This window comes from Podarcis melisellensis (assembly GCF_964234715.1).
Source record: "Podarcis melisellensis genome assembly, chromosome: 9".
Classification (NCBI taxonomy): Eukaryota; Metazoa; Chordata; class Lepidosauria; order Squamata; family Lacertidae; genus Podarcis; species Podarcis melisellensis.
This window is the reverse complement of record NC_138541.1, coordinates 46,606,694-46,620,696: the sequence shown is the minus strand read 5'-3', so window position 1 is coordinate 46,620,696 and position 14,003 is coordinate 46,606,694. Positions and strand designations below refer to the sequence as shown.

General features: G+C 40.2%; 1 long non-coding RNA gene across 4 annotated transcripts; it reads right to left on the bottom strand.

Annotated features, from left to right (window-relative positions):
* Window positions 1-3,880: 3,880 nt before the first annotated feature.
* LOC309378224 lies at window positions 3,881-13,691 on the bottom strand. Of its 4 annotated transcripts, none has more exons than XR_014171890.1 (6): window positions 13,666-13,691; window positions 11,540-11,663; window positions 9,850-9,971; window positions 8,408-8,513; window positions 7,942-8,011; window positions 3,881-4,040 (listed from the first exon to the last, which is right to left on the bottom strand). It is a non-coding gene; the product is annotated as an uncharacterized lncRNA (long non-coding RNA). The 4 variants fall into 4 exon arrangements; XR_014171893.1 differs by having other exon boundaries at window positions 13,547-13,687; XR_014171892.1 differs by lacking the exon at window positions 3,881-4,040 and adding an exon at window positions 7,423-7,492.
* Window positions 13,692-14,003: the final 312 nt, after the last annotated feature.

Genomic DNA, 14,003 nt, shown 5'->3' with positions numbered 1-14,003 from the left:
AGTATTAAGGGATTTTCTCAGGACCACCAAGGAACCATTGGTGTACTAGTGGTAGCACTCACCCTTCTTCTGGTAGGAAATGCTCTGCAGCAGTGCAGGGAGGACAAAAAAATGGGGGTTGAGGAGGGTCATTTGCAGGGGATTAAGGATGTCCCTATTTTCATATGAGGAATGTTGGAGGGTATGGTTTTGTATTTTAAAATGTAAAAGACTATTAACATTTTTTAAAAGGTAACAAAACATATTGAGTCCCTTTAACATATATTTCAGCCATTAGTAACCCTCCCTGGGATCACTTGTTGATGAAAAGTGAGATAGATATGCAATATCTATCTGTCTCTATCTATATCTATCTATCTATCATCTATATCTATCTATCTATCATCTATCATCTATCTATCTATCTATCTATCTATCTATCTATCTATCTATCTATCTATCATCTATCTATCTATCTATCTATCATCTATCTATCTATCTATCTATCATCTATCTATCTATCTATCTATCTATCTATCTATCTATCTATCTATCATCTATCTATCTATCTATCATCTATCTATCTATCTATCTATCTATCTATCTATCTATCTATCTATATCATCTATCTATCTATCTATATGTATCTATCTATCATCTATCTATCATCTATCTGTGTATCTATCTATCTGTCTTCTATCTATCTGTCTTCTATCTATCTATCTATTGTTACATTGAAGATGCTTGCCAATTACTCCAGACTCAAAATCTCAAGATCCAGGAGAGAGTTCTGTTCTTTGAAGACAGTCATCCCTGCCGAGATTATTTTATTTCCCCCTCAGAGCTGTACTGATCTTCATTTCTTCTCTAGTACAGTTTCAGCAGGAACTCTATTGCCAATGCAGAAGCCCACTGTGTAAACTATGGAAAGGAACTAGCAGCATCAGCATGACTGCAAAGCAGGATTAAGACCAATGGAAGAGCTGCACCGGAAGAGTGAATAGCAACGCTTGCTCTCCATCGCAATAAATCATCTAAAACTCAGGCAAGGGGGGAAAAACAAGGAAAAAATATTCTTATGGCATTTAGAAGACTAAAACTGTTTAACTGTTTTTAATTGTCCATTTTAACTGGCTTGTTTTATTGTACATTTTAATTAAGGGTGTTTAAATGCTTTGGTGGAATCGTTATTGTGTGCAGATTGTACTTTAAGAACAACAATTTAAAATGTTTATTTGGAAAATGCAGCAAATTTTCCCCAATTAAACTAAATTAAACAGAAGTCAGTGCCAATCTTTCCTTTCCCCGCACATCAGAGTACACCCATGCCTTTGTTAAGATACGTTTTCTGAGACAGAAGTATGCCTATGTCTTTCTTCAACAGCACAACTGGTTCATCTGTTGCACATAGGGGCTGCCAAGGAGCAACAGTCTACTGTCCCAGACAGAACGTCCTTCATCCTTCTCCTTTATCACACACATGAGCAATAAGGAAGGATGGAAGCCCTGTTTTGGGAGTGGTGCATATGAAGGCACGGTACCAAATACCTCTATACTACTGCAAAGTGATCTAATGGACAACAACAAGATCCATTTCTATTGTACAGTCTTTGTACTTTATTGTAACATTTATATATGTTATATAATCACCGCTTCTGCGCATGCGCATGACGTCATTTTGCGCGTCTGTGAATGTGCGAGTGGCGAAACCTGGAATTAACCCTTTCTGGTACTTCCGGGTTGCCGTGGGACACAACCTGAAAAAACGTAACATGAAGCAAATGCAACACGAGGTATGACTGTACTGTCCGTTTCTTTTGACATTGAATGCATATGTCCCAGAAATCTCATTACTTATTTCATTCCATGGCCCCACTGTTTAGAAGTGCATGTTCTTTCTACCACTTATAAACATTTTACAATAAGAATAATAGTATGAGAAATCAGCTCCTCTGGTACAATGATAGTATGATTAAGATATCATAGAATCATAGAATTGTAGTGTTGGAAGACTCTGAGAGTCATTTAGTCCAAACCCCTGCAATGCAGGAATCTCAGCTAAAACATCCATGACAGATGACCATGTAACCTCTGCTTAAAAACCGCCCAGGAAGGAGAGTCGACCACTTCTCGTGAGAGCCTGTTCCACTGCCGAACAGCTCTATCAGAAAGTTTTTCCTGATGTTCAGTCGGATAATCCTTTCTTTTAACTTGAATCCATTCGTTTGGGAATCTTTAACCCACCTTTCCACTTTATTTTTTACAACACTCAAGGTGGCATGATGTGAAGGAAATTTGTACACCTTTGAAGAGTCATTTATTTGATCCTTCATGAATGCACAAGCTTTTCAGCTGCACATGTAATTTCACTCTTTTTAATTATGCAATTTTGCAGATGAGCAAGGTCAGGATTCGACAGTGATTACCATAGCATTTTGCAAAGCGTACTTTTGCAAAGTAAGGCAAATTATTTGTAAAGTAAAGCAAATTATTATCAAAAGAGTTAAGAGCTGTTGAGCACACAGTTTGCCATAAAGAATCTAAACAAGGCCAGAATGTTTAATTGAGTACATTGTGGTGGCAAAGCGAGAGGCACAGAGTCTAATGGTGAAACCCAATATCAGCTTAATGGGTAATAAACTGTATCGAATTCAACATGGCTTCCTTTTGCACAGATATGTACAGGATTGTGTTGTAGTATCATGTTTTCTTGTACCGTATAGATTTCAAGAGCATTTTGTATGTGTGTTTGATTATGTGCATTAGCAGTACTAAGCAAATTTACCAGGAAGTAAGTTACACTGCACATAGGCTAAAATTACATGACCCCAGGAGATCCTTCAGTTTCATCCATGAGTGGGGCACAGGCCCATAGACATGCCCTGCCCCAATGAGCCTGGGCATGGGGGCTCCTCATCAGACTTCTGTGTATTTCACAGGAATGTATAAAAAAAATTTCAATTGACATGCAGGCAAAAGGAAGAAGAGGCTGTCAAGTTGGCTCTTTCTCCCATTGGCCACTTTGGGGTTCAAAATCATTCCTTTGCCCCCAAGTTGCTTTACCAACAGTGGGGAAAGAAAGTACCAGGACTTTGAATTAATTAATGAATAAACATAGATAATTTTTCAAGATGCTGTACCCACGATGCATAGGCTCACAATGCAGTAAACATTAAAATTGGAGGAAAAGGAGAAAGGAAGAGGGAAACAAGCAACTTGGGATTCCAAACTGCAATACTGAGTTATAAAATGCCAGTATGGCCAAGGGGAGCTGTACTCCATCAGCATAAGGGCAACCACAAGTTGCCAACTCCTATGCTCTTCCACTGTATTTTATTCCATCAAGACTTCATAGAGTTTCCTTTATGGTATGTTTTTATGCTGCTGCTATCTTTAAGTAGTTCTTAACAACATTTCTGTGATTTACTGACACCCATTGTTTTGTGATTGTGTGTTTTTACTTCTGCTGTGAGCCAGTGTGAACATTTCATTTCATAGAAAGGTGGAATATAAGGATGGAGAAAGGAAAGATTGAGAGAATTCAAATCAGCACCATATTCAAGGATGTGTTCCTACAGACATGTATGCATTCCTCTCAAATCAAGCAGTTATTGAATGTTTCTTCTGGAGAAAAAAAGGATAATTGGAAGCTTCCTTTTACTGACTCCACTCGTCCATCTAGCTCAGTATTGCCCACTCTGGCTGGTAGTATCAAGCAAGAGTTTCTCCCAATCCTACTTGGAAACACATCAGGGATTGAATTTGGGACCACTGCATGCAAGATAGATGCTTTGTCACCGAGTTCCACTGCTTTCTCAAGACATTTAATATTAAATAAAAAAAACACAAGTCAAATTTTCCATTTATTGTTAAAAATATATTACTTTAAAAAACGAGCTCCTGGAATTATGCATGGGATATTATGTAAGAAATACTAGTCCTCCCCGCTTCCCTTTCAACAGTAGATCCGATTCTGAGAAAAGCAAGTGATCAGTTTGTGTATGGAGATGCCACCAAATTTCAGATAAGATGGAATGTGGTGGTAGATTATCAGATCAACCCTGGAGAATGAGAAACCAAATTTACCACTTTAGGGCTAAGACAAGAGACCTATACATAGTTTTGAGTGGAGGTACATCGATGTGAGTCAATTATATCATCCAATACAGCAAGGGCAGAAGCTCTTGCTAATTCCATGCTCTGACTATAGTTCTGGAATTATTTATCCACTTAACTTGGAAGTTAATGTGGAAATTCAGGTAATGAAATTCTCATCAAATTCATTTGTGCAGAACCACATTGTTCCATTCATCCCAATAGGTGTCCCAACTTGTGAATTGCCTTGGCTTCATTGTAAACAAAGATAATCCATTTAATTTTCATTTAGACACACCTGTGGCTTTAAGGATTCTTGTACTTGGCCTGACCTTATCAAATGACCTACCTTCCTCCTTTCCAGTAACTTGAGGGTATTCATTGCCCATAGGCATTGTCTCAGCTCTACACGGGGCTAAGCTGTGGCAGATCTGGCTTTCTTTCAGCATTTTAATAGTATCTATTGCAAAACCTTGCGTTTTTCTTTTATATAGCTAGAGGGCCTGTCAGGCTGATGAGTGTTTGCTACATTTTAGGCTCTTAACTAGATTTCTCTTGCATGTTTTACCATTTACCTCTGCTGCTAACTTCTCTTAGGTTCATATAATGTGTCCCTTTAGGGGATCTCAAGTGCTCTATTTTAATGGCTTGAGTCCAATGAGCAGAACCCATGTGGATTTATAAATTATAGTACAACTATAACATACCATAAATGGCTGAGCAGGACTAATCCTTTGTGGTCAGGTGGGAACACTTCTGCTCTTGTTCCTGCAGTAAGAGGTTATTGCTAGAGGGTGTTTTTTAAAAAAGGAAAGTCCACACTAAAAACACTTAAATAAGATATAAGAAGAAGAAGAGAGTTTGGATTTGATATCCCGCCTTTCACTCCCTTTAAGGAGTCTCAAAGCGGCTAACATTCTCCTTTCCCTTCTTCCCCCACAACAAATCCTCTGTGAGGTGAGTGGGGCTGAGAGACTGGCCCAAGGTCACCCAGCAGCTGCATGTGGAGCGGAGACGCGAACCCGGTTCCCCAGATTACAAGTCTACCACTCTTAACCACCACACCACACTAAATTTATATGGACATTTCAACAACTTTTAAACCCAGAGAATCAGAGTTGTAAGAACTCCCCTTCATGTTTAAATTAAGTGAAACGGGACTCTGGGCACTGAAGGTGCTGGAGATGATGGGAGGTGATGGGTTTGGAATGCCTTCTAGTGACAACGTGTCAGCCAGTTGCTACTCCAGCTCTGCCTGCTCCTCCTTTCCCATTATTTCCCAACATTCCCCCCTCATTTGCCTCTGAGCTGTGACCTCCCGCAAACCACTGTTGTAAATCTTTACTGTCTTTGTCTTCCTCCTCCCTGGAAGGGTTAGGATGGGGAGGTGGTTTCCACCACTCCTCCTCCTCTACCCAGCCCCTAACAGTCCCGTATATTGTGTAGCTTTTCTGGCTCTGTTCCAGATACCCATGTTTAGCATGCAGGTGCCCGGTGTTGAGAACCTTATGTGCACCATTCTTCTGTGTAAACCTGACCTCCAGTTATGGAGAATTCCAGATTGCCCAGAGATCAACAGTACATGCATTTGGGCTGAACAGAATTGGGCTGATTTGTGCCTCGTCTTGATTGTGTTGAAACAGCTGCAAATTGCTACAGAGTGGATTGGGTTGTCCCCAATTGATCTGTAGTGATTTGTAGCTCCAAACAGTCTCTCAGAAAGCCAGAGAGACTGTCTCCAAAATGTTGCGATAATTAACTACAACACTGTATAAGATGAAAACCAGAGTGTGGAGAGGAGAGGAGCTAAAGGAGGCGTTGAATGATCTCACTCCACCCAACATTTTCAAATTGTGGTGTTTGCAGAAGTGAAGTCTGTCTCTTAGCAAGTGTTTGGTGGAATTGGGTGGCATTTGTTCAACTTCTCTTTGTTTTCTATCCTTTCCCAACCAATCCCAGTTTCATTCACATTTTTATTTATTTTTAACAAAATGTATTTATCTTAGCATTCACCCACCTCCAATTGTTGCTCTATCAAGCAGTATATAAATTTTATGAAATAAATGAAAACAAATACTTTAAAAGGGAGGGGGCTGCCTTAGCTATACTAGAATATAGCCTCTCACAATAATGCTTTGTTTGGGGCTTTAGAATTCTTTTCAAATACAGTATTTCTCTTCCATTTGCCCCTTTTTTCTATCTTAATGTGTGGAAATTTGGAAGTTTATTTCCTAATTTATTTGTTGTCCCAATTCAATACAGTGGTACCTTGGGTTACAGACGCTTCAGGTTACATACACTTCAGGTTACAGACTCTGCTAACCCAGAAATAGTACCTCGGGTTAAGAACTATGCTTCAGGTTGAGAACAGAAATTGCGCAGCAGCGGTGCAGCAGCGGCGGGAGGCCCCATTAGCTAAAGTGGTACCTCAGGTTAAGAACAGTTTCCGGTTAAGAATGGACTTCCGGAACAAATTAAGTTCTTAACCCGAGGTACCACTATATATATTCCAGGATTCAGTAGTTCCAGTGTACTTCCCCTAAATCACTGGGCTACTGAGAATGGCTTTGGCAAATTTTGCTCCATATGAGATCTAAATAATTTTAACTAAAGCAAACAAAGCAAAATAACCTCCATATGGTTGACCCTGAGCTCATTCAAAGAAGCAAGGAACACAAATGTGAGAAATAAATGATCTCTAGTGATGCACAACTCAGTTTATAATGAGCAAGTGAGTAGCAATGTAATGTGTATGACCTTTTTCTAGGGGGAACTATCTGCTGAATATTCTATATGAGAGCTCAAAAACAGCTGCTCTCCATGTTGTGTCAGCAATGCAAGAATAGCTCAATGTGTTTCAATGGTGAGGAAGTCCTTCCATTAGTACACATTGCACACTTCTGCTCCCTTTGTAAGTGTCTTGTCTGTGAGCCCTTTGATGATGGGGGTGATTTTGCTATCTTCCCCACTGCTGCCACTCTAAACGATGGAAATATTATTTGATGTCCTAGCACAAGTCCAAGATTCATTCTCAAATTACATGCAGTGGTTACTTTCAACACCATCCTTGGTGGCTTCTGCATGGTGACAAATATATATATATAAGAGGAATTGTTATTAATCAAGTTGGATACCCGCAGCACTCTCCAACATTTCACCAATGAAAATATGGGATTAATAGGAACATAATCCAGACTAAAAAGGAAATGATCATCTGCACCTAATTACAAACAGCCAAAGCAAATGAGGCAAGCCAGAGATTACCATGCACATCAAATAGCCATTTTATACATACAAGATGTTCTGAAGGCACCCACAATTTGGTTCAATTTGGTTCTTTTGCAGGGAGATCCCTTATTTCCATTTAGTTCATTTTATATCTTCAGAGGATCCCAACTGGGTCATGGTACCAGCACTCCTGTGGGCAAATTAACGAGGCCTAAGGAGTGCCTGATAGATGCCATGCTCTAAAATATTGCTCTGTCATGAACCAATGACCCATAGAACACCATCTGTCTGCCTCCTACACACACACCCATCTTTATCCATTAGAAACAGGGCTCAATCATTTCAAATCTGCATCAGTTCTTTCAAAATGGCAGCTTCTCTCTCATAATCCCTGGGTCAGGGGATGTGGTGGCAGCAGCAAGGTCTTCCTCTTTTCTTTCTTTCCCATATTACTTCCTCATCTTCCTTCACTTTCACAGAACACTCTATCCTTTTCTTCTCCCATGATTCCCTCTTTGCAACCTCCCAGGGAAACAATCTTAAAAGTCATAATCTAACTTGCATGGCTTAATTAGAAAGGAAAGTTGGATATACAAAGAGTGATCTGAATTATGCTCCCATAATCTGATTTCTTCTTACCTTATATAATATTTCTGCTTTGTTTTCTTCTGCAGTTTAATATTCTGGTATTGCTTGGGTCAGACTGACACTTAGGAGTAAACAAAGTGAAAATATAATTAGTCCTGAGAGGCAGTGAGGGCTGCTGCTGCTGCTGCTCTCTTCATGTACTCCCCCAAACCAGTAAGTTATTTAAAATAAAAACACAAAGGCTGGTGTGTGCTCTCTCTCTCTCTCTTTCTCTCTCTCTCTCTCTCTCTCTCTCACACACACACACACACACACAAACTTACTTTCTACTCTTTTTCATGTCCATGTACTTTCTCACAAAAAAGTAACATTCCGTTTAAAAAAAACGATTTGGCATGCCTAGAAGTACATGTTCCCACATACCATGGCTATCAGATCCTGTAACACTTTTAGCACTTACTGCAAGGAGAAATGGACTTTACACAACAACATTATACAAAGGGGAGGGGGGACATACCTTTGGGGTTTTGTTTAGGAACAAGAAAATCCATGGATGATTCATAAGATCTCCTTGGCCTCATTTTTTTCCCTTGGCAATCTCTACTATCTTTGTTTTCCTCTACCTATTTTTCCCAACAAAAAAAGTATGAGAACAGAATGTTTCGAGAAAGCATCCTGCTCTTTACCTCTCTAACCCCTGAAGCTGAAGGAGAGAATAGAAAACAAAAAAGAAATGTAACATTGTGCCATTGTTGTTTCCTATCATTTTGTCTACTTCAGTGTATGTGCCTAACAACACAATGCACAAAACTGAAAAGAAAAGAGAAAAGAAAAGAAAAAGAAGCTTAATATTCCATTCAAGCACTTGCAGTGCATCTTGAAAGTACTCCAGAGCTAAAAAAGAAAAAGCATCAAGATTTCATCGTAAGAGGCTCCTTGTTTACAAAATTGCCAGGAACTTTCACGTTCCCAGATTTATAGCTAAGAAGCACTCTTCATTGCTGTCATTTCTCTGGGTTGCTTCTTTGGGTCTTGTTACAATGCACAGAACAATCACACCGCACAGTCCTGTACATTGCAACTCAGAAGTTCAAAACTCAGGGCCTTGGGCTTCAGTCTTAAAACACACTTACTAGAAGAGCAGAGAGTAAGCAAAACTCCTTCCAAGTAAACATGCCAATGATTGTGCTATTGGGTTTTTTAAAAGCATATCTATTCCACCTTTCCAAAACCTTAATGTGGTCTAAAAATAATACCTGCATTGCAAATTCTGCTAGTCGTGCAAGACCTCGCTCCTTGCTTGTCTGCTCCCCTCCACCTGACCTGCGAAGACCTTGACTGTCTCCAGCTACAAAGGCTACTTCTGCTGTCCAGGATATCTAGAGACCATCGGGGTCGGCTATTGATTGGGGTTTATCCTGGGACAAGATTTACTTTGGGGAATGTAATATTTTTGCTGTTAATCTGGGTAATGTTCTTGTCAGACCTTATTATGAATATTCAGTGGATTGTTTAATTTCATTGTATCTTTGTTAATGTGAGATGTTTTCATTGGTTCATTGTTTATATGACTACTTAAATTCTATTATATCTTGTAACTGTTACAGAATTGTGTAAAATGTTATGACATTGTGAGACCTCTTGGAACATGGTTTATTGTGGAAAGGTAGCATGTAAATTGATGGTGGCGAATATATATTGGAAAAAAGGAACAAACTCATTCCCAGCTCCCCCACCTGCTACCTCCCAAAGCTTACCAAAAAGTTCCTAGCAGTTCTCAAAACTGTTTGAATTTCATACTGAATTTTGAAATGCCCTGGCAACAGCAGAGGTGGGTGAGTGAGCATATAAACATTAGCTGTTACCTTCTTAAAGTTCAACAATGCTGAAGTGGTATGACATTTGTGAATAGGCAAGAATGATCCAGAGATTTTGGACTTCACTTTAGGAGTTTGTTACTTGCTTTTTGCTGTAATGGTTTTTATCCTCCAATGCCTGCTCCAGTGCCTGAGTTGTAAAGATCCTGAACTTCTGCATGAAGGGCAATTGTGGTGTTTCCTTCCTACATCTCTGGTCAGAAGCTTCATGAAAATAAACCAAAATGCTATGATCACTTTGACACAGCCTTAAATGTAAATGGACATGCCTCATCTTACCTCTCCCACCGCCGCCCGGCAAATGCAGCCATGACGCCAAACCCTCACTGCTTGTTTACTAAAAGAGCCTGCTAAATATAATTTCGTACCGTTATGCATTGATTGCCACATTCTATTTCGAGAAGATTGCTGTACTAACCATGCCACATATCACTGTTTCCATCAAGCACTTAGGGATTTAGAAACTGCAAACTCTAAAGAGGTAGAATGTAAACATTCACCATCGCTGTCATTATAAAACTCCCAGTGCTGTTCACACTTGATGAATCACTTTTTGCAGATAAATACCGGGCATGTTTGCTGCTAGCTATGATGATTAAAAGTGTTGCTTTCTTCAGTTATACTCCCTCTGCAGAAACAGCGACAACACCCCAAAACAAAACTAAATCTTTCAAATACTCTATTAAGCAAGAATGCAAACACATCTTATTTTTTTCTTGGTGAGTTAATGAGGCACCACCATTTTGTTATGTCCACATAACAGATTCATATCATCTGAATTGACGACAATACCATGGTCAGATTTTAGGCAAGACCTTCATTCTATTTGCAGCTTTTCTTTATTAAATCTGACCTTTGGAGGTCCAGGTCTATCAAGTACCAAACAAGGGATGCCAGGGCCCCATGAAAGCAATCTAGAGAGCCACCTTGTCAGAAGCCATGCAGTCCGTACGGATGGGCAAACTCCCTTCAGCTCACCCTAAGCATCTTTGTTTCAAAAAAGATAAAGCTTTATGAGAAAATGCTTTCTTAAAAACCACAATCTTTAGAGTCTTTCATAAGAAAGCTAAAAGAAACCCCACAAATAGATAAGGAAGCACTTCGCTCTTCTGCCACTACACAAATCCCTTCGCAGTCCTGAAAGGAAAGAGTAACTTGTGTGGGGATCACTTGTGAGAGCTAAGAAAGGCCCTTCACCTGTCTCCTGTCTTAAAGGGAAATAAAGCTTTGTGCATTGTGGGGCTTTGTGCTGCTTCCTATCAGCAGCAAAACTATCTGCCCAGGGCATGGTTGTGGCCTCTGCTGCAGAGGAGGCCCCCACCCAGTGCTTCTGGGAAGCCCAGCCAGATGGGCAGGGTTATTCTTATTCTTCTTATTCTTATTTTTTTTCTCTGGCAGAAACTGGCACAGAGATGAATATGCACCATCCAGTGCAGGCTGGTCCATTAAGGTGAATGGACAGTGCCCCACCAAACTTTGTTCTCAGCCAGCCCCACTTTCCTGCCTTCTTAATAACAAATCCAGAGGGCTAAGTTGCTTTTCAGTTTCTTCCTCCCCAGTCTCAGTGTTGCTGTTGTAGACATCAACAGAGAGGAAGATGGGGAGGGGAACATACACACCAGTTCCCAGGGGCCAAGGCAATTGGGGGGGGGCTGATTCCTTGCAAGTCACATGCATCATTTCAGGATGTCACATCAGTCCCCCTCAATCAACTTGAGATGACAGAATCTTGGGGGGGTGTGGAATGGACAACTAGAATTAGTTGTTTTTACTTGTCATCTATCAATCTGATACCAATAGGCACTAGTTTCCACTGACACCATCCTCATCTGCTGAAGCAACAACATGGTGAGGACAGGGAGGAATGCAGCCATTGAGTTTATGGAAAGTACTTCCCTTAGAAAAGAAGACATTGTTTAGGTGATGCTTGAGATAAAATGTTAATACAGAATAATTAATTTCCTCTTTCACAAAGAATCTTAATAAAGTTTTAAAGACAAGCAATAAGAAGCGAAAGAGAATTTCCCACAGAGAACATTTCATCTCTAGTGGCCTTTCAAAGGTTATTGGTAGCTTAGCTGTTCAAAATGCACACAACTGCATAAATGACAAAGTGAAATTGAGTCAGACAGGCAACAATAATATTTAGCAAATTATTGGTAATATGAACTGGTTTTATTTCACCTGCTTGAGAAAATGGGAATGTTTATGAAAACATCATTTGCAAATTAAAAACTCAAAGGGGGAAATTAGTGATGAAATAAGTGTTTGATAAACTGTCCTGAGGAAGGAAGCAATTTACAGCATATTATGGGCAGCTTCCCATATGACATTTCTCTTTCCCAGAAACCCACACCCCCTACCCCATCTACACTAATTACATACCTGTATTGTGGCAATGTGCATATTTCTTAGCCAAAGGGGAAATGTTGCATGTTGTATGCAAAGATGCAAAGGCTTGGGACTTGGAGATGGGACTTGGAAGTCACTCACATTCCTATTCCCTCTTGGATCTTTGTTTCTTGGGATCGTGACTTCTAAGCCCCATCTTCTGTCACACATCACCTTCATATCATTTACAGCTCCTCTCATGATGAGTTGGAAGGCAAAGATCTGATTATGTGGGTGACTAAATCACACAGGGAGCCTCCAGCTGGACAAAAGATGCCCATTTGCCACACTTCAAAGCTTCACCCTCAAGGGACAGAGGGCTGTAGACTGGATGAAAGCTGGGCAGGGCTTTCAGGCTTATATAGCCAAATGTTTTATTTGTTATTATATAAAAATGATGTTATGTTGGGAAATATTTGTAAAATCCAATAAAAATTAGAGAGAGAGAGAGAAAGAAAGAAAGAAAGAAAGAAAGAAAGAAAGAAAGAAAGAAAGAAAGAAAGAAAGAAAGAAAGAAAGCTGGGCAGGGCTTCTCCTTGCTTCAGCCCTGAGCATCTCATGTCATCGGTTTATGCTGCTTCTCCACAAATTTGTGCCCAAAGTGGCTCACAACATATCAAATGAACAATAATAAGCCGGCTTTCTGAAGAAATTGCTGTTCTGCTGAGCAGAATAGAATTTGTTAAAATTTACTCTGTCCTTCAACCAAACATGGTTTCTAAAATCTGCAAAAGGCAACAGGAATTAGAAACAATGAAAATGAAACAGAAAGGAGGAAGTAGTACTTACCACTAAAAGAACACAACAGACTTCCCCCAGCACCCAGGAAATAACAGCGGTGGTACCTAGGAATGTGATTCCATAACCAGAGCATAACTGCAGGAAACACTCTTAACTCCTGTAAGCACCTTTCTAACTTCCAAAGAGATTGGGGACTCCAGTAAAACTATAGGCTGCGTTCTTATGTATGCTTATCTCTAAGTAAGCCCAGTGGCGTAGCGTGGGTTGTCAGCACCCGGGGCAAGGCAAGTAATTTGCACCCCCTAACCCGTGGATTTGTGCCCCCTAACCCTAACCCCCAGATGTTGCGCCCGGTGCGGCCGGCCCCCCTGCACCCCCCACGCTACGCCACTGAGTAAGCCACAAGTCCTATGCACACCTGCATAGAAATCTATATTTAATTTACTTCCCAGTAAACATGTTTAGCCTTACACTACATATGTTGGCCATTTGTTTGGAATGTCAAGCTAATACACAATGTTCAAGGAAAACATTGTAAGTTTTAACCAGGTGGTGGAGGAGATATCTTTATAAGCGGACTTCAGTTCTTTTTGAGACATGGTTAGATTCCACTTGTGATAAAGGCACAGCTTGGATTTATGACCTACCATAAAATCATACTAGAGGCTAAATGGATATTCATTACCACAGGACACTCAGTAATTTATTATGGAATCTTGAAGGATGTTTGGATTTCCAGGCCATCCACCATCAACATCATACATACATGTCATTGTGATGCCATAAGCTCTTTCTGTATCTTGAAATAAAGAAGGATTCTGTGAAATTACAGACACTTGGTGGTAACCACAGACTACATTCTTAGGAACTTGATGGTGTTGTGACATCAGTGTTAAAGAGCAACAATGCCTTGAGGAGGGGGACTTTAAGAGCAGAGAAGCAGCGGGGGGGGGGGAGGGAAAGTTCTTAACTCTTACTTCAGGAGCTGCTCTTTTGCTTAAAATTGTTCTCCCACTATTTTTTCCTTTCCATGAGATATCAGTTGCACATCTGCAGGGCAAACGAGGACCAGTACAGAAGCTGGTTTGTTCCTTAGGGAAATGC